Below are 19479 nucleotides of genomic sequence, written 5' to 3'. Positions count from 1 at the left end.
AATGATAACTATTAGTGAACACACACACACACTCTCTCTCTATCTTTCTTTTGTAAAGAAGACACTTCTATTTGGGTACCTTTCTATGTGCCTGCCAGCACAGATGCTCTGAGTTTTTTGAGGAAATGTTGGGTAATTATCTAACACCTCTCTTATTGGCAGGGTTCTTTGGCTATGAGTTTGGCTCTGTGAGTAAGATGGACCAAACTGCTCATTTCCTTCAACATGTTCTGACCCCGCATTTGTAACTTCCTGGCCCCTCAAATTTTAAAGTTGGAGTTTTCTCAGAGTGCTGTCCTTTAGACTTTGAAACTCTAGACTAAAGAGCATAAAATACTTCTTAAAGACTATTAGACCATTAGCTTCATCGCTTAGAGAAGGGTTGGATGAGCATCAAGGAACATGGTTTATGGAGCAATCTTCCACTCTCGGGGAAATGGGACAAGATGGTTAAGATGGCCTGCTATTCTGGTCATTTTTGCAACTTAACTTGGCTTCAATAAGTGTTTGATTTGGATTTACTACCAAGGCACTGGCCAGGAAAATGAAAAGTTGGCACCTATGATATGATTAAGACCTTTCATTATCTACACTGGGAAGCAAAAGGACCCTGTCTGTTATGAAAAAAAACCACATAGACAATTTTTTGAATACTCTTTGTTCCAAGGCTTGACTGATTTAGTATTTGAGATGAGGTCAGGATACAAGACACTATTCAAAACATGCAGAGAAAAAAGACAGACTTCTTGTCATTTAGGAGTTTACAGCCTAGTGAAACAAGATTTATAATATAAGGTACTCCCTGTACAGATTTAAAAAAAAATTTCGTTCTATTAGAAGATGAAGGACATGAAATAGAAAAATGAATTATTGAAATATTCTGCGTGATTGCCTCCTGCTCTCCCACTCCCCTGCGCTGGGAAAGAAGAAGAAACCTTTTTGATTCTCCTTCCACTAACTCCTCTGGTAGTGGCCTCTGGTAAGTAACCATGGCCTCTGATAGTTTTGAGTTTCCTTTTATTCAGTGCAGGAAAAAAAAAAAAAAAAAAAAAAAAAAAAACATCAAAAGAAGATGTGCAAAGAGACAGAGAGGGAACACAGCCATGGATCAGAGTTGCAAAAACAAATAAATTGTATTTCTATTTTAAAGAAAATATTACTTAAAAATATTAGTTATATTGGTATTATACATGTCACATATTAACAATAAGTGTGATATACTCCTGGGACTTAGGAACTGGTCTTTTTTGGAATAAAAGAAAGAAATATCTCTTTATTTTATTCTGAATTTTACCTTTAGGTCTTTATATTTTTAACTCTTAGATGTAATATTAACAACTTTTTATTTTATTTTATGTTTTTTCAACCCTTGTGGTACCTAATATGTCATCTACACACAGTAGAGTGGTCACTTGGTTTCGTTATCTGTGTGATATAACAAACCACCCCAAACTCAGTAATATAAAGCAACAACCATTGTATCTCTATGCTCACCTATTCAGCAGCCAGGAATTTGAACAAAGCCCAGAGGGGATGGCTTCTCTCTGCTGCCTACTATTCGGGTCCTCATCTGAAGGAAGATTCTAATGACTGGGAGTGACTGGAGTTGCTAAGAGCTAAAATTATTGGAGGTGTCCACTTAAGATGTCTGGAATTAAAACTAAGATGACTCAAATTATGGACTTAGCTGTACCTATTGCCCTGATGCCCTAAATGATCCCTTCATGTGCCTTTGACTTCTCACAGTTGGGCAACTATGAAAGGAAGCGTTCTGAGATTGAGTGCTATAATGGCCAAGGTGTCCTGTGAAGTTCATGGCTTTTGAGGCCTACTTTCAGAAGACATGCAGTTTCTCTGCCACTGAATTCTATTGGTTCCAAATGAACCAATAATGAAAATCCATATGGAAGGAGAAGGGAATTAGATCCTTCCTGTCTGTCTGTCTGTCTTTCTTTCTTTCTTTCTTTCTTTCTTTCTTTCTTTCTTTCTTTCTTTCTTTTTTTATTAAGTGATAACTATGTACATTAATGTAATTCTGGAGTACAGAGTGGTGTTTTCATATACAATTTGAAATACTTTCAAACTGGTTAACATAGCCTTCATGTCATTTTCTTAGTTATTGTGTTAAGACAATCATATTCTACTCTTAGAAAGATTCACTTGTACCCTTGTAAGATAAACCACAGAAATGATCCCTCCAATCACCCTCCCTCCACCCATTCCCCCCTTCTCCCTCCCTCCCCCATATACTTAGGCTGTTATTAGGTTATAGATTTCATATGAAAGCTATAAATTAATTTTATAATAAGGCTGTGTACATTGGATATTTTTTCTTCCATTCCTGTGATACTTTGCTAAAAAGAACACTTTCCAGCTCCATCCATGTGAATACGAAGGACGTAAAATCTCCATCTTTCTTTATGGCTGCATAGTATTCCATGGTGTACATATACCACAGTTTGTTGATCCATTTGTGGATCAATGGGCACTTGGGCTTTTTCCATGACCTGGCAATTATGAATGGGCTGCAATAAACATTCTGATACAAATATTTTTGTTCTAATGTGATTTTTGGTCTTCTGGATATGTACCTAATAAAGGAATTGCTGGGCAACCAGAAGAAGCCACTGACTGAACAGTTCTGATAAGTTCTCCAAACAGGGTAAACTCAGCATGGGGCAGAATCAGCAGAAAAACTCTGGCAACTTGAATAAGGAGAGTAGATCAACTCCCCCAAGGAAAAATGGGGCAGATGCAATTGAAGACCCCATCCATAAACAGATGGCTGAGATGTCAGAAATAAAGTTCAGAATGTGGATAGCAAGTAAGATTAACAGAATGGAAGAAAGGAAGGAATTAGAAGTTCAAGAAATAGATCCTTCCTGTTAATGAGAGAATAACAAAGTCAACTGGACAATGGGGACTGGAAGATACTGTTTAATCCACTTTTATAGAATACTGTCTATAATAATGTAGGATAAATAGTTGGAAAGCTAACCTAATTGAGTCTTCAAGCAAAGAGGATAATGTGTTCCAAACATCCATAATGCTTTCACATAAAGGTCTGACAAGTTCACTAAGAGGTCTGACAAGTTCACAAACTTGGCAATTTGCCCTTACCTTGGCACCACTGTACAAACAACATGATAAGTTTTCATAACCTAGGTATATCAGGGTCTCATGGCCGTGTTTGTGTCAACGTGTGGCAGTGTCTTGCTGAATGGCATTCATTATTGTTTTTTGTGTGCTATCAGAAGAATGCTGGAGCTTGAATTAGAGAAACAAGCAAACATTCACAAATTTCTTGTTAAACTTGGAAAGAGTGGAAATAAAATCAGGGACATGTTAGCCCAGGTTTATGGGGATAATGCCATGAAGAAAATGGCAGTGTACAATTGGATTGAACATTTTTCCGAGGAGAGGGAAAGTATCACTCATGATAGAGGTCAGGGCAGCCAGTAACAAGCAAAAATGCTGAAAAGATCACAAAAATTCTTCAAATTATGCACCCAAATTATTGGCTGACTATGAGAAGCATAGAAGACTGAGTAAACATTGATAATAGAAATAGTAAAATCTTAATTTAAAATCTTGGCCACCAACTCATGGTTCTTGCATAACAACAATGTGCAAGCTCATATGACACTGTCTATGAGGAAGTTTTTAACCAGTAATCAGTTAACTGAATTGGAACACTCCTAACTTACTTGATCTGGCCAACCCAATGACTTTTTTATTTACCTAAAGATAAAGGAAATACTGACAAAAATACATTGTGATGACATTCAGGACATCAAGAGTAATACCATGACAGCTTTGATGGCCATTCTAGAAAAAGTGTTCCAAAATAGCTTTGGAGGGTGGAGTAGGCACTATCATTGGTACTTCAAAGGTAATCATAGTGATATTCAGCAGTGAGGCACATAACACCTTTTCTAGGATGAATTTGCAAACTTAATTGTCTGACTTGTAGATTTTGGATTAAACAGCCTCTATAATCACTTGGAATGATTTCTTAAAATATATTTACATACATATATATGCACACACATATATACATATATTTGAATACACACAAACACACGTTCTACTGGTTCTTTGTCTCTGGAGAGCTCTAATATGGTGGTGTTCTATGGGTTAGAGAGACCAGAATTGCAGCCTAGATTTGACTGAGTAGGATTTTCTCTGGCCTTTTGGGCTCAGGACTCTATTTTATCTCAGGCTATTCTTCTTGCCAGACTGTTATTTTCTTGCTACTGCTTCCAAAATTGGAATAATATTTGACACAAATTAATATTAAACTTTGCTTAGTCACTTTCTGCCTAAAGAATTTAGGAAAATGATATTGTACCTCTAGATAGTACTGGCAGTAGTTCCTATCTGGCTGAATTTGTAGTAGACTATGATTAAAAGTAACTTTTAGTATTGCCCTCCTCTGAAGAGCAAGTCAAATACATATTCTTGGGTCTTTTTCACACTTTTTAAATATTCTATTAAGTATTTGAAGACTGGCTAGAGTATGAGATGATTACTTATGACACAGACATTTATAACAAGGCAAAGGATTTTCATTTAACCAGCATCTCAGCTCTGAGGTTACCTTCTAATTCTATAAGAAAATGTATTTTTTAATAAGATGTGTTCTGGCTGCTTGTCCTTCCTTCCTTCCTTCCTTCCTTCCTTCCTTCCTTCCTTCCTTCCTTCCTTCCTTCCTTTCTTTCTTTCCTTCCTTCCTTCCTTCTTTCTTTCTTTCTTTTTTTTGCAGTTTTTGGTGGCCAGGGCTGGTTTTGAACCCACCACCTCTGGTATATGGGGCCAGTACCCTATTCCTTTGAGCCACAGGTGCCGCCCTATCTGCAATTTCTTTAATTTTAATGTTGACAGTGTCATTAGCAGATTTTTAACAACAGGCAAATACACATACTGTGATTTTAAGATTTATTTTCCTGTTCTTTAGTTCTGATTCCTTCTGTTTCTTAATTTTACTTTTACTTATGGAAATGTATATATGTGTATAAATTACGTAGACAGGAGAGCTTTAGTACAGTCCTACCCACATTACCATCAGATATTAGCAATACGTTTAGACTTCTTACAGCTGAATTTTGTTGGTAAGGTCTCAGAATCCTGTGCCATGAGCTGCTTCAGGGAGCCAACCCTAATTGATGAGTGTTTATATGAGAGATGATATCCATTTGCTGTCTCTGCTCAAACAGACTGTTTTCTTTCAAAATTGGGAATGCCCATCTTTATTAGATCTTTGGAATTTGGAACAAATATACATTAGATACTTATTTTAGTCTTGTTGGAAGTAATATATTTATTTTTCCAAGGATGAAAACATTTTTTAAAAGCTTAAATAACGTCTGAGAAAATAATTTAGTATATGTAAGCAACAACTGTGGTGTCACCTAGTGCTTCTTTCAGAGCTATAACATTACCACAAAGATTATGGGCTTGTGGTGGTGCCAAGAAATTTTTGGTAAACATACAAACTGTCAAGTATGTATAGCAGCTTATGCTTCATAAGATGTTTTGTATTCTCTCTCTGCACTTTAATCTTTGAGCTATGTAGAAAGGTTTATGAATTCTGTATAGATGAAAACAAAGCATAACCCATTAAACACAAAAAGAAATTAAATAAATGAATGAAAATCTCCGACAGATCCAAACTTCTCATGTGGTTTCCTAAGTTGCTATATCCCTTTCAAAAACAAGGATTTTCACTGGAGTAGTAGTGCATAGAACTGAAAGATTTTCCACTATCTTTTGCTGTAATTCTCTTTATATTTTTATGGATGGTGTAAACAATTGCTGAAGTTTTTACACACAGCCTTCCATCTGCCAACAGTTCAAGCTGGCTTTCAGGGGTGTGAATGGAATTGATTTATACACATGACTGGATCTGTTCCAGTGTATTTTCCCAGCCAGGATCATCCTTGGATTTGCAAATGATCCATACTATGGGCTTTTACTGAAGTTGACTGGGTTACATACGCCAGGCACTATTAGAAGTACAATTTAAGAGTAGGTATCACATTAATCAATTTATGGCTGAAAGAAATGACTGTTACATTCTAAAGGGTGAAGACTGAGTAATGATTAGTAAGAATTTAAAAGAAATACAGCTAAGCTTCACCTTGGAGATGGAAAACAAGGGATGCAATGAAATTATACTTTCCCAGAGCAGATTCAGAATTTGTGGAAACAAGGAGTAGGGAGGGGGCTATAGAAGAAGGTGCCTGTAAATAAAATCCACTCTCTTTTACGGGTGAGTAGTGCTCCATATACATACTACACTTTCTTTATACACTCACAAATTGATGGGCACTTAGGTTGATTTTTTATCTTGGCAATTGCGAATTGTGCTGCTATAAACATTCAAATCCAGGTGTCTATTTGATAAAATTACTATTTTTCTTTGGGTAGACATCCAGTAGTGGGATTGCTAGGATGAATGGAAGATCTACTTTTAGCTCTTTGAGATCTCTCCATGCTGTTTTCCATAGAGGTTGTACTAACGTGCAATCTCAGCAGCAGTGTTCAACACTTCTTTTTTTCCCTCTACATCCTTTAACATTTTTTATGGTGTGGTGCTGTTGGTGATCATTTTTTTTTTTTTTTTTGGCTTTTGTATGTCTAAAAATGTATTTATCAGCCAGGTACGATGGCTCACCCCTGTAATCTTAGCACTCTGGGAGGCCAAGGTGGGTGGATTGTTTAAGCACCAGAGTTTGAGACCAGCCTGAGCAAGACTGAGATTCCCATCTCTACTAAAAATAGAAAAATTAGCTAGGTATTGTGGCAGGCACCTGTGGCCCCCAAGTACTGAGGCAAGAGGATTGCTTGAGCCTAGGAGTTTGATGTTGCTGTGTGCTATGATGATGCCATGGCACTCAAGCCCCAGACAATCGAGTGAGACTTTGTTTCAAAAAAAAAAAAAGAAAGAAAGAAAGAAAGAAAAAGAAAAGAAAAAATAAAAAGCTTTAAAAAAATATTTATCTTCACTTTCAAAAGATTTTTCCCCCAGTTATAGAATTCTAGGTTGACAGATTTTTTTGTTTTTTTCTCCCAGTACATTAAAGATGGTCACTGTTTCACTTATTGTGTCCTATGAGAAATTTGCTGTCATCTTTAAATTCATTCTTCTATAAGCAAGGTATATTCTTCTTCAGACAATTAAAAGATTTTAAAATGCTGAAAAAAATTACAGTTGCCAAAAATGAAAAATTATGTATAAGCAATGTCTCTATGGAGATATCACAATAAAGTTATAATAACATTTTAAATATTATTTAAACTCATGATATGATATATTTAAAAATTTACTTCTTTATTTGCATTAAATTAAATAATATATGGTCCCACTGAATTTTGTAAGTTTTCTATTATACAAACACATCATAACAGTTATAAACTGACAAACAGGTTCTAGCTGACCTTGGGCAAAGAGAGGACCACACAGCAGCCATCAAGAGTGGGGTGAAGTCATAGTCTTTATTCCTGAATTTAAGTGTATGGAACCAATAAACCATCAGATTCGTGGGCAGAACCAGAAACCCAGGCTACAAACATGGGGTTAGTAGTTGTTGCCAGGTGAAGCACAGGAAAGCAGGTGAAAGATGGAAGAACAAAGGCTGAGACCTCAGATAGCATTTCTGTAGCTAATTAATGAGGCTGTATACTCTTGAGTACAAACCAGGGAGTGTGGGCTTCATTCTCCCACCCACGATCTTCATGTCTGGCTTTTGTTCAAAGCTTCTTGCCAGCCATTCTGTCTCCTACTTCTCCAGCTGGGTCAACAATCCACCTTCTTCCCCTCCCCTGTCTTCTTCCCCTGTTCTGCACGCTTCGTTCTCACTTCCTTCATCCATCTTTAAAACATCTCCGTATCTTTGAAAATTTCTGCATGTCTCAGGTCTTCCGTCTGTTTTAATCTTGGACAGTTGTATATCTTTCCTCAGTGTTCTGTTAACACTATTGTTGCCTGGATCATATGACATTGCAATTACTTATTTGTGTGTCTGTTTTCTCTTTTACTGTGTGTTCCTAAAAAGCAAATATATTGTTTTATTCATACTGAAATCACAGGCACCTGGCACACGATAGGGATTTATTGACAGATTATTGAGTAGAATTTATATCATGTTCTAATAACTTTTTCCTGCATCTAGAAAACAAATTGTGAATTCCTTACAGGATTTTGAAGCTAAGAAGAAAAACAAAAATTCTTACCTCAAGTGTAACGTACCCGAATTGCCCCTAAGAGAAAAAAAAAAAAACATTAAAAACCTTAAAAAATGCTAACATTGTACATAATACTGTCAAAAACAAAGTGAAGTTATAATAATCCTGCTTTTTTTTTTTTTTTTTGCAGTTTTTGGCCAGGGGCTGGGTTTGAACCTGCCACTTCCAGCATATGGGGCCAGTGCCCTACTCCTTTGAGCCACAGGTGCCACCCTATAATTTTACTTTTTTTACAGTATTTTTTATATTACTTCCTAGAACTGGACAATATGTATCCTTATTTTTTAAGTAGCATATCACAAATATTCCTCCAGATATTGACATTATACAAAATTAGCAAGTGCAGTGATTTCATAATGTCATATGTATTCTTCTGGATTTAAATAAATGGAAACAGAACATCTCCTTCATTGGTCACCAATACTAAACAATGTTTTTCTTCTCTTGGTTTTATTTTACCAAATCCTTTTACATGAAACAGAGGAAACACAAAAGGAGAATTGTTGCCATATAGACAACTATTACCTGTAGACCTAAACATTGTTTTAAATTTTCTAAACAGAGATTCAGATATCAAACTTTGAGTGCATTTAGATGGAGCTACATAACAAACAACAAAATGTTTTTGACCATAGGGTTATAATATGATCGTGGAAAAAAATTGAATATCTTATGAATGTCTTGCCAAAATTAAAATCCTCATGTACATAGTTATGTACACATACTCAACTTCTTTATCTGACCTTGCTCCTTCCAGGATTCACTTGTTACAGAATGTCAGTCACTAATGAGGCCTAAAGTAATTGAGGCTGATTGAGCTGGCAAGATGCTGCCTAATTAGAATGATAAATGGAACTGGCTGATCAAGAATGGGGAAATGAAAGGCACCGAGTGCATTAAGCAAGGTCGTTTTGTCAAGGAGGACCACTTATTCGACCCTCCCCTAGTAATGCCCGTCCTTCATGCCATGTGAGCCCAACACTATATCATATACAAGAGCATCTTGTGTGGAACTTTGTGACTCTGTTCTCTTAGGCAAAGTATGGTGAGGGTTCAATGACTGCCTGGGAAAGTCATTCAATATAAACACCAAAAGTAAATACTCTGAGCCATACAATGCTCTGTTTACTAAGAATGAGGATTTAATGATCTGTTATTACTTTAAACAAATACAAGTTACCTTGAAATTTGTCTAGTATGTCCATTGAACAACTTCATATGTTTGAAGGACATAGGCAAAATTTTGTCATAGTGATGTAGAATCTGGACCACTGAACTAACTCTCTTTTTTTTTTTGCAGTTTTTGGCCAAGGCTGGGTTTGAACTCACCACCTCCAGCATATGGAGCCAGCGTCCTACTCCTTTGAGCTATAGGCGCCACTCTGAACTAACTTTTTTATTTCTTAGATATACCTGTTAGGATTGTTTACATGATTATTTTGGCACTTTTTTGTTTTGTGTAAACAAAACATTGACTTTATTATTTAAGTTGATGTAGATGTAAATTTATAAAGATATTTTCATAAATATTTTCATGGCAAAGTAATGTCACTGGATTTGTTTAGTGATGCCTTATTTGTTTGCCATTATCTGGAAATAATGGCTGTAACTTTTCCTACTAAGCCATAGTTAAACGATTTTTAGTAGAAATAGCTCTAAAATGCACAATACATCTGTAAGAGCACCCATCCCCAAATTTCCTAGAACATAGTTCTCAATGGCACATGCCTACCTCCTAGGATAGCTAATACTCATAACTCTAGGCCTCATTTACTTTTAGCATCTGAGAATGTGTTCCTTTGTTTCTCAGAACGTCTGCCAATGCTTAAGATAAGTAAAAGTCTTTGACCCCAAATCCATTATCCCACTTTGGGAAAAGAATCCAAAATGAAGTTCAGATGTGGTATATTTAAAAAAAGTAGATAATTATGGATTTGGGGGAAAAAAATAGTTAATAGAATATAACATTAAAGTGATATAACAGTGAAAGAATTCAGTACGTGGCATTTGGAAATAGAAATTATCCCATTCCACTAAAAGCTCATTTATTAGCATGTCTGTCACTTCTTTTAGTGGTTGAATAAACAAAACATTTTTTTCTCTGGTTCAGCTTTTTTAGATGTCCTTTTTCTGGACCTTTCGAGCTCTGGAGTCTTTCTTAAGGAGTCACTTACAGGTATAACCTTTCAAGATCCACCCATATAAATACTTCAGGTCTCTGGTTTTTCTTCCTGTTGGACTTTCTGTGTTGCTCTTTGGAGAGGATGGTTGACAGTGAGGCCTGACTTCCAAGAGTGTCCTTGCCCTTTACTAGGCATGTGATCTGGGACAAGTTTCCTAAGCTCCATCAAATGGGCATATTCATGTTCACCTCACAGGCTTGTTTTGAAAATTAAAGGATAACGTACATTTTTAAAAAAAGTTTCACATAGAGGCTGACACCTGGAAAGCCCTCAGGAAGTGGTAGGAAATACTCACATGTTTCGTGGACGCAAACAGGGAATTAATAAAACGTTTTACTTCTGTCTTACCAGCCCCTCCTGGCTCTGCAGATCCCATCATCCCGCCACAGATTGGCATCTTTCTCTCTTCTACTTTTTTTTTTTTTCCTGGCAAAGAGTCACTTCCCATCTCTGTCCTTTTGGTGACTCTCCCTTCCTCATCAAGCAGCAGCCCGACCACCTCTCCTCCCAGCTGTCAAGCTCCCTCTCCTTCCTCCACTGACTGTCCTCTGTCATGCTGCCAATTCTTTTCCCCCTGACACAGGGCATGACTGAAACTGTCAGTCATCTCTTTTAGACTCACTTGCATCTGTTTTATAAATGTATCAGACAGTCCCTGCTTATGAAACAGAATACACTGAATGGAACCTTTTCCTGATGACTCAGGGTCACGTCCATAAACACCAATTATTGTTCTGTCCTATACAGTGGCAAGAGCTATCAAAGTATATAGGTCAATTGTCCTTAAGCTACCTGGACTTTTAAAAATTGTCGTCAAGAAAAATACGACCTCTCCAGACAAAGGTGATTATGTCCTGTTGATTGATAATGAAATGTGTCTGCATTGCTCATATGTAATACAATATAGTCTCTCTCTCTCTTTCCTTGTACTTCAGTCATTTCTTTTTTGTTTCTTGTCACTGGAAAGAGTGGGGAAGGGTTTATAGTCTAATGCTGATAGCCAGTGTGTTCATGTTCAGAGCACAAGTTCTTTTCCTGACTACAATGATCTTTCATCTCTCATGCAACCTCAAAATTACAATTCTAACATTTAAATGACTTCTTGTTCAATAGTTATTTTTGCATGTAATTTTATTGTCATTTCTTTCAAACCTGTTTTGGAATTAAGTAAGACAAACAGTTTATGTAATTTGGAAATTTTATGCGTTTCCTAAGATTACCACAGGATGGCTAAAACAACAGAAATGTGTCTCCCACAGCTCTGGAAGCTAGAAGTCTGAAGTGAAAGGTCAGCAGGGCCATTCTCTCTCTGAAGGAACTAAGGGTTGAGCTTTCCTTGCCTCCCCTAGCTTCCCACTATTGCCAGCAATCTTTGCTGTTGTTTGACTTGTAGACCTGACTCTGAAATTCTTACTTCTGCCATTGCGGGATGTTTTCCCTGTGTGCTGGTCTGGGTCTGAGCTTTCACTTTAAGGACACCAGTCATTGGAGTAGGGCCCACTCTGATTCAATCTGACCTCTTTTAAACCAAGCTAATTACCTCTGAAAAGGTCTTGTTTTCAAATCAAGTCCCATTCTGAGGTTCTGGGTAGATATAAATTTAGGGGGACATTATTCCACCTGGTACAGACATCACATTGCTTTGGTTTTCTGTTCAGTTATATTTCAGTTAGAACAATCTGCTATCATATCTTTGGAAATTATTCCAGCAATATTCCCTATGTGTTCCAATTTCAAATTTTTGTAAAAACAATAGACAGTGGAAATAAATTAAATTGATTAAGTTGGTTCACCTGTTCTTAGGAGTTCACTTTTGTTAACATTTTTATCCTAGGGATCGTGGTTTTTAAAAGGCCCAGTGTAAGACAACTAACAACAGCATGTGTCTGTGTGGCAGTCCTTACTGGTTGGGCTGACTGTCATATGGTAGTTAGAATCTGTGAGTAGTGACACATTGGTCTTAGCAAGCAATGTCCAATAATCAAATGATAAAACCCAAAGGGAGGAAAGTGGGAACACCTCATAGTCCCCCTTAGACATATTTATTTGTACACACATGCTCAATTGTATAGAATGAGCTAGTGCAGTAAGGCAAACTGCTGTCCACTCAATTGCTCTAATCAGAAAACACAGCAACAGTATGATTTCTGTTGTCTTCACCTACTGCATATACTCAGTCACCTATCTTGCCAAAACTGTCTTAAATGAACACAACTTTATTATTTCCTTCTTTCCACCTTTTCTGTCACTTTTGTTTCAGTCCCACAGGACCTCTCAGCTATACTATAATAGTACTAGTAATCCTGGACTTCCTATTTCCATTTGCTATCCATGTGATCCCTCTACACCACGAAGATGTTCTTCATAAAATGAAATTCTGTTCACACTGTTTCTCTGATCAAAACACATCAATTCTTCTCTGTAGACTAAAGGATAAATCTGAAACACATTAGTGGGGCATGAGAAAACTTGGAATGATCTGGTTGTTCTCTGCCTTCCCGACCTCGTCTCCTCGCATTCCCTGGTGTGGCCCGAGCTATAATGCAATGAAACTGCATGCCCAGCCTCCACTTGTTAGATGTGGTCAATGTTTTTGTGATATCTTCCCTGCCCACTTCCCAGGGAACACTGACTTTTCTCTACTCACATAGTAACTTAGAGGACATACCACTAATACATCGGCTACAGTATCACTTGTTATGCTATGTGTGTGCCTTTTTTCTACAAAGGGAACAAGTGTAATAATGGATTAAGGTGGATGGGGAGCCACACACAGTGAATCAGATCAGGTTTGTTTGCCTTGCACACTTGCTAACCAAGAAGGTAGAAAAAGGGGAGAATAAATATTCGGAGGCAAAGAATGGGATCTGGGAAAGCATTTTGATCTCCTGGTAGCGGAGAATAAAGATGATGGCTAAACATTTATAGAATTAGTGGGGACTAAATAAGTACACAAAAAGAAAACATACCATGTGTTCTTTCACTAGCTACTACTTGAATCTTATGTAAACCAAGGACACAATGGTCAGTATAACAAACTAGGTCCTTGCCTGCGTCAAGATGTTTTTATCTGCTATCTTCAGTATCTCTATTGCTTAACACAATGCTGATATATACTGTTCAATAGATACTTACATAAATGAATAAAATATGAAGCACAGAGTTAATTGTTTTGTGTGTGGAATTGTAAAACATTCATGAAACAAAACAAACAAACAAAAAATGCCATACAATCAAGATGATCGTTTTCCTAATCTAGCATTTTATGGAGTGAGATTTCCTTTAAGTAGTTTTCTCTACTAAAGTTTTTGTGTGCTGTCAGATTGAAAATGCTGGAGAAGCAGACCAAGGGAATCAATCAATATATACTGGTAATAGCAGACATGAAAATCTTCAGCATCTATAACATCCATTACATGTTCCAATTTTTAAACTAATACAACTTTAGCAGAGGAGGATGCAATATGAACAGAATTTATACCCAGCCTTTGAGGTTATCTAGCAATGGTCAAAAACATAATGATCTCAGTGTACTGAAAAAAAAATAGCAGGAAAACCAAGTGTGTCATTTAGCCATATAATGACAGAGAGAAATAAAAATATTAGTCCTCAAGGCTTTAATATTATCTTTTTCAACATGATCATCACTATCAATAACTAGGTTTATTGAGTAGCCACTCTGTGTATATAACATTATTTTCCTAAAAATGAAGTACCAAATTTGTACCCAGATAAAGCTTATAACAGAGTGAATGAGAAGTCCACTCCACTGGTACGAACAGAAATACCTACATATATAGACAGGGGTGTGGGAGCGACTGATAAAGGAGAAAGATTCTTATCAAGGGATCTGTCAGCTGATTAGTCTTTAGTGCTTTTTATTGATAAATATTGTCAATATGTTTACTCATATGTGGTCAGTTTTTAAGTTCATGTGATGTATGAAATCAGGGTTATTACATTATCTGCCTATAGATCACTTGAATTTGCTTTGATGCTAACTTCTGTTAGGCAGCTAGAAGATATTTCAGAGGAAAGAAATGATAAGTGTGCCAATGAATCTCAACAGTCTGGTAAACAGTTGAGTAAAACAACTAAAAGCACCTATCTTGTCAAAATGAACCAGGAAGATCATTTTTTGTTGGCTGACAAAAGGGTCATTTGTGGTATTTAGCTGGGTACAGCTCAATGACTTTATTAAAAGAAAAGAAAACCAGCATTAAACAAAGAAAGATTTGTTTTTCTGAGCAACGTTGTTAAAAGTCCAGGATATCTTATTCCCTGCCCAGGGAAAGCAAACATGAACAGAGCATTCGACCAATTTTTAAGAAGATTGTTCACTGGGGATAAGATGAACTAACAAACTACTGTTTCCACCATGGGCATGAGCCTCCCTTTCTTAAGATTGTTTCTCTGTGTAGCCTATTATCTCAAGTTGATGCTTCTGTCACAATTTGGGCCGTCTTGGGACCAGCATAATCAGGAAGGCGGCACGGTGGAGATTCTCAGCACTGCACTTTTGCTCTGTCTGTCTGCTCCTACGTGACTATTTTGTGCTGTGTGCACAGCCTCCACTTTTGTGATTGCATTATCCGGATGTCAGAAGCAGCAAACTCATTTCTCTGTCAGATAAATATGGAGCCATCATCATATATTTCCAGTTGTCATTGGTTAAGCAGAAATATGGTACAGAAAATGGTAAAGGGCTAACTGACAAAATCTGGTTCCAGTGGCACTAATAGCACAAAATGATTTTTTTCATAGAATTTTATTTGGAAAGTGCACCTGAAGAGCCAGAAGGATTAGGAAAACCTTGCCAGTCGCGGCAGGGTGCGGCTGAAGGCAGATGCATTGAAGTTTCAGTTCAAAAGTGATAAGGTTTAATAAATCTCTGCGGGTAGATTTATCTCGTAAATGCAGATCATATTTAGGGGACTGGACTAATTAGGCTTGATTTGTATATGCTTTAGGCGCAATTGAAAGTCAGTTTTTCCTGTGTTACTTCAAAATGGCTCTTTGTTACTGTGAAAAGTGGTAACTTTTGCATAAGCTAAATTCTAAAACAGGGCTTTGTTTACGTTCTTTGCATTTGAATTGCGTGCCCCTCTGCTGTTGTGAAATATAATCATTTTTTAAACAAAGAAAAGATGCTGATTTCTTTGGTCTGTGATTTGTGATAGTAAAATACGTTTAGAGATAAATCTTAGAAAGAACCAAAGGAAATGTAAACGCCGAAGCAGAGTTCTGTGTTCATACAGGAAACAAAAAGAAAGCAATAAAAAATTTCCTCTGTGCACCACCCTTTCTTCAACAAGGCCACTCCTGAGGGCTGATTCATTGTTAAATAATAATAATAATAATAATACAGCTAAGCCTAAAATGCTACTACTCCCTGCAATAAAAATTATAATACCTTTGAAGTATTTCAATTAGCATAGATACAAATATGACTAATGTTATATGTTGGTTCCATTATTAGGCCATTATTATTTAAATTTCACATTAATATTCATCCATTGTGGATTTTTGCCTTTGAATTTCCATAATGTTTTTCTCGATCCTCATTAAGGTATCTTCATACATATGCTGCTTATTGTTAATGTGGTTTCTCTTCTAGTGTCAGTCTAATTATGGCTGAAATTCACTCATTTAAAGCACACAGGTTTGCAATCTTTATGCAACATAATGAGCTTCCACATTGTTTTTGAAATTATAAAATGGGTCAAAGGATAGGATGAGAGTTTTAGTATTTTCTTTGGTTCACTATTTTCCTGGAATTGTTTTCCAACTTTACTTTCCAGAGGTAAACTTATGAATGGATAAGACAGGTAAACAGTGACGTGGTGAGTTTGGAAGCCATCAGAAAGTAACTGTTACCTCAAAGTAATGATGTCTTACTCTCATTCTCTAATTATGTGTTATCTGAATAGCCATAATTAGATTTTTTTAGTTTAAAAATAAATTAATCAACACAATTTCAAGTTATTTTGTGAATATCAATAAACAGGTTCTAACGTTTTTACAGAGAGGTAAAAGACCCAGAATAACCAACTCAATCTTGATGAATAAGGACAAATTCAGAGGACTGATGATGCTATCTGATTTCAAGACTTATTATAAAGCTACTTTAATCAAGACTATTAGGTATTGATGAAGGATTGCCAAATAGATTAGCAGAACAGCTTAGGGAACCCAGAAACAGACCTATTCAAATACTGTCAATGTATTCAGCCCTACTATGAAGCTAACTTATAGCTTTCATAAAGCTATAACCAAATTATAGCCCAAGAATAGGGGGAAAGGGGAGAGGTAGGGAAGGGGAGGAGGGAGGATGGGTGGAGGGAGGGTGATTGATGGAGTCACGCCTATAGTTCATCTTATAAGGGTACATGTGAATCTTCCTAAATGAAGAATATAAATGTCTTAACATAATAACTAAGAAAATGACATGAAGGTTATGTTAACCAGTTTGATGAAAATATTTCAAATTGTATATAAAAATAACACACTGTACCCCATAAAAGTATTAATGTAAACATCTATTATTCAATAAAAAAAGAAACAAACAAACAAATACTGTCAATTGACATAAGAGCAAAACCAATAGATAAGAAATAGTCTGTTCAACACATAGTGTAGAACAACTGGACCTCCAAACACCAAAAAGTAAATTTAGACATAGATTTTGCACTCTCACAAAAATTAATTAAAAATGTATCATAAAGTGTAAAATCCAAAACTGTACAACCCCCAGAAGATAAGATAGGAGAAAATCTATAACATTGAATTTGGTGATGGTTTTTTAAGTAAAACACCAAAATCATAGAACATGTTTTAAAATGGTAAAATGTATCAGATTAAAATTTCAAACTTCTCTTAAAGATAATGTCAAGAGAATGAGAAGACAAATTACAGAATTGGAGAAAATATTTGTGAAAGACTTACCTGGTAAAGAACACTTACTTAAAATATACAAAGTACATTTAAAGCTCAACAGTAAGAAAATGAACAACTTCATTAAAAATGGACAAAAGGCTGCATAATATTCCATGGTGTACATATACCACATTCATTGATCCATTTGTGGGTTGATGGGCACTTGAGCTTCTTCCATGACCTGGCTATTGTTAATTGGGCTGCAATAAACATTCTGATACAAATATCTTTGCTATAATGTGGTTTTTGGTCTTCTGGACATATACCTAGTAAAGGAATTGCAGGATCAAATGGCAGATCTATTTTTAGATCCCTAAGTGATCTCCAAACATCTTTCCAAAAGGAATGTATTAGTTTGCATTCCCACCAGCAGTGTAGAGTGTTCCCTTTTCTCCACATCCACACCAGCATCTCTGGTTTTGGGATTTTGTGAAGTGGGCTAATCTTACTAGAGTTAGATGATATCTCAAAGTAGTTTTGACTTGCATTTCTCTGATGATTAAGGATGATGAGCATGTTTTCACATGACTGTAGGCCATGTGCCTGTCTTCTTCAGAGAATTTTCTCTTCAAGTCCCCTGCTCACCCTGAGATGAGATCACTTGTTCTTTTCTTGCTAATACATTAAGTTCTCTGTGGATTCTGGTTATTAAACCTTTGTCAGAGACATAACCTGCAAATATCTTCTCCCATTCTGAGGGCTGTCTGCTTGCTTTACTTACTGTGTTCTTGGCTGTGCAGAAGCTTTTTTGGTTGATGAGGTCCCAGTAGTGTATTTTTGATCTTCCTTCAATTGCCCGAGGGGTCTTCCTCATAAAATTTTCACCCAGGCCAATTTCTTCAAGTGTTTTCCCTACACTTTCTTCTAGTATTTTTATAGTTTCATGCCTTAAGTTTAAATCTTTAATCCAGTGAGAGTCTATCTTAGTTAATGGTGAAAGGTCTGGGTCCAGTTTCAATATTCTGGTCGCCAGCCAGTTCTCCCAGCACCATTTGTTAAATAGGGAATCTTTTCCCCACTCAATGTTTTTAATTGGCTTGTCAAAGATCAGATGACGGTAAGTAGCTGGGTTCATCTCTTGGTTCTCTATTCTGTTCCATACATCTACCTCTCTGTTCTTGTGCCAGTACCATGCTGTTTTGATCACTATCGATTTTATAGTATAGTCTGATGACTGGTAGTGTGATTCCTCCCGTTTTGTTTTTATTTCTGAGTAGTGTCTTGGAGATTAGAGGCTTTTTCTGATTCCATATAAAATGAAGCATTATTTTTTCAAGATCTTTAAAGTATGACAGTGGGGCTTTAATAGGGATTGCATTAAAATTATATATTGCTTTGGGTAGTATGGACATTTTAACAATATTGATTCTTCCCAGCCATGAGCATGGTATGTTTTTCCATTTGTTAACATTTTCAGCTATTTCTTTTCTTAGAGTTTCATAGTTCTCTTTATAGCGATCTTTCACATCCTTTGTTAGGTAAACCCCCAAATATTTCATCTTCGTTGGCATTACCGTGAACAAAATAGAATCTTTAACTGTTATTTCAGCTTGATTATTGTTGGTATATATAAAGGCTACTGATTCATGAGCGTTGATTTTGTAGCCTGAGACGCTGCTGTATTCCTTGATCACTTCTAAGAGTTTTGTAGTATAATCCCTGGTGTTTTCAAGATGTCCAATCATATCATCTGTGAAGAGTGAAAGATGGAGACTTTATCTCCTTCATGTTTACATGGATGGAGCTGGAACAAATTATTCTTAGCAAAGTATCTCAAGAATGGAAGGAAAAGTATCCAATATACTCAGTCCTACTATGAAACTAATTTATAGATTTCAAAGCTATAACCCAATTAGAGCCCAAGAATATGGAGAAAGGGGAGAGGCAGGGGAGGGGAGGGGAGAAGATGGGTGGAGGGAGGGTGATTGCTGGGACCACACCTATGGTTCACTTTACAAGAGTACATGTCAATCTTTCTAAATGTAAAATATAAATGTCTTAACACAATAACTAGGAGGATGCCATGAAGGCTATGTTAACCAGTTTGATGAAAATATTTCAAATTGTATGTAAAACCAGCACATTATACCCCATGACTGCATTAATGTACACA

The sequence above is a fragment of the Otolemur garnettii genome, unplaced genomic scaffold (genome assembly GCF_000181295.1).
Source record: "Otolemur garnettii isolate 467f Iridium unplaced genomic scaffold, OtoGar3 scaffold00002, whole genome shotgun sequence".
Lineage (NCBI taxonomy): Eukaryota > Metazoa > Chordata > Mammalia > Primates > Galagidae > Otolemur > Otolemur garnettii.
This window is presented reverse-complemented; position numbering follows the sequence as displayed.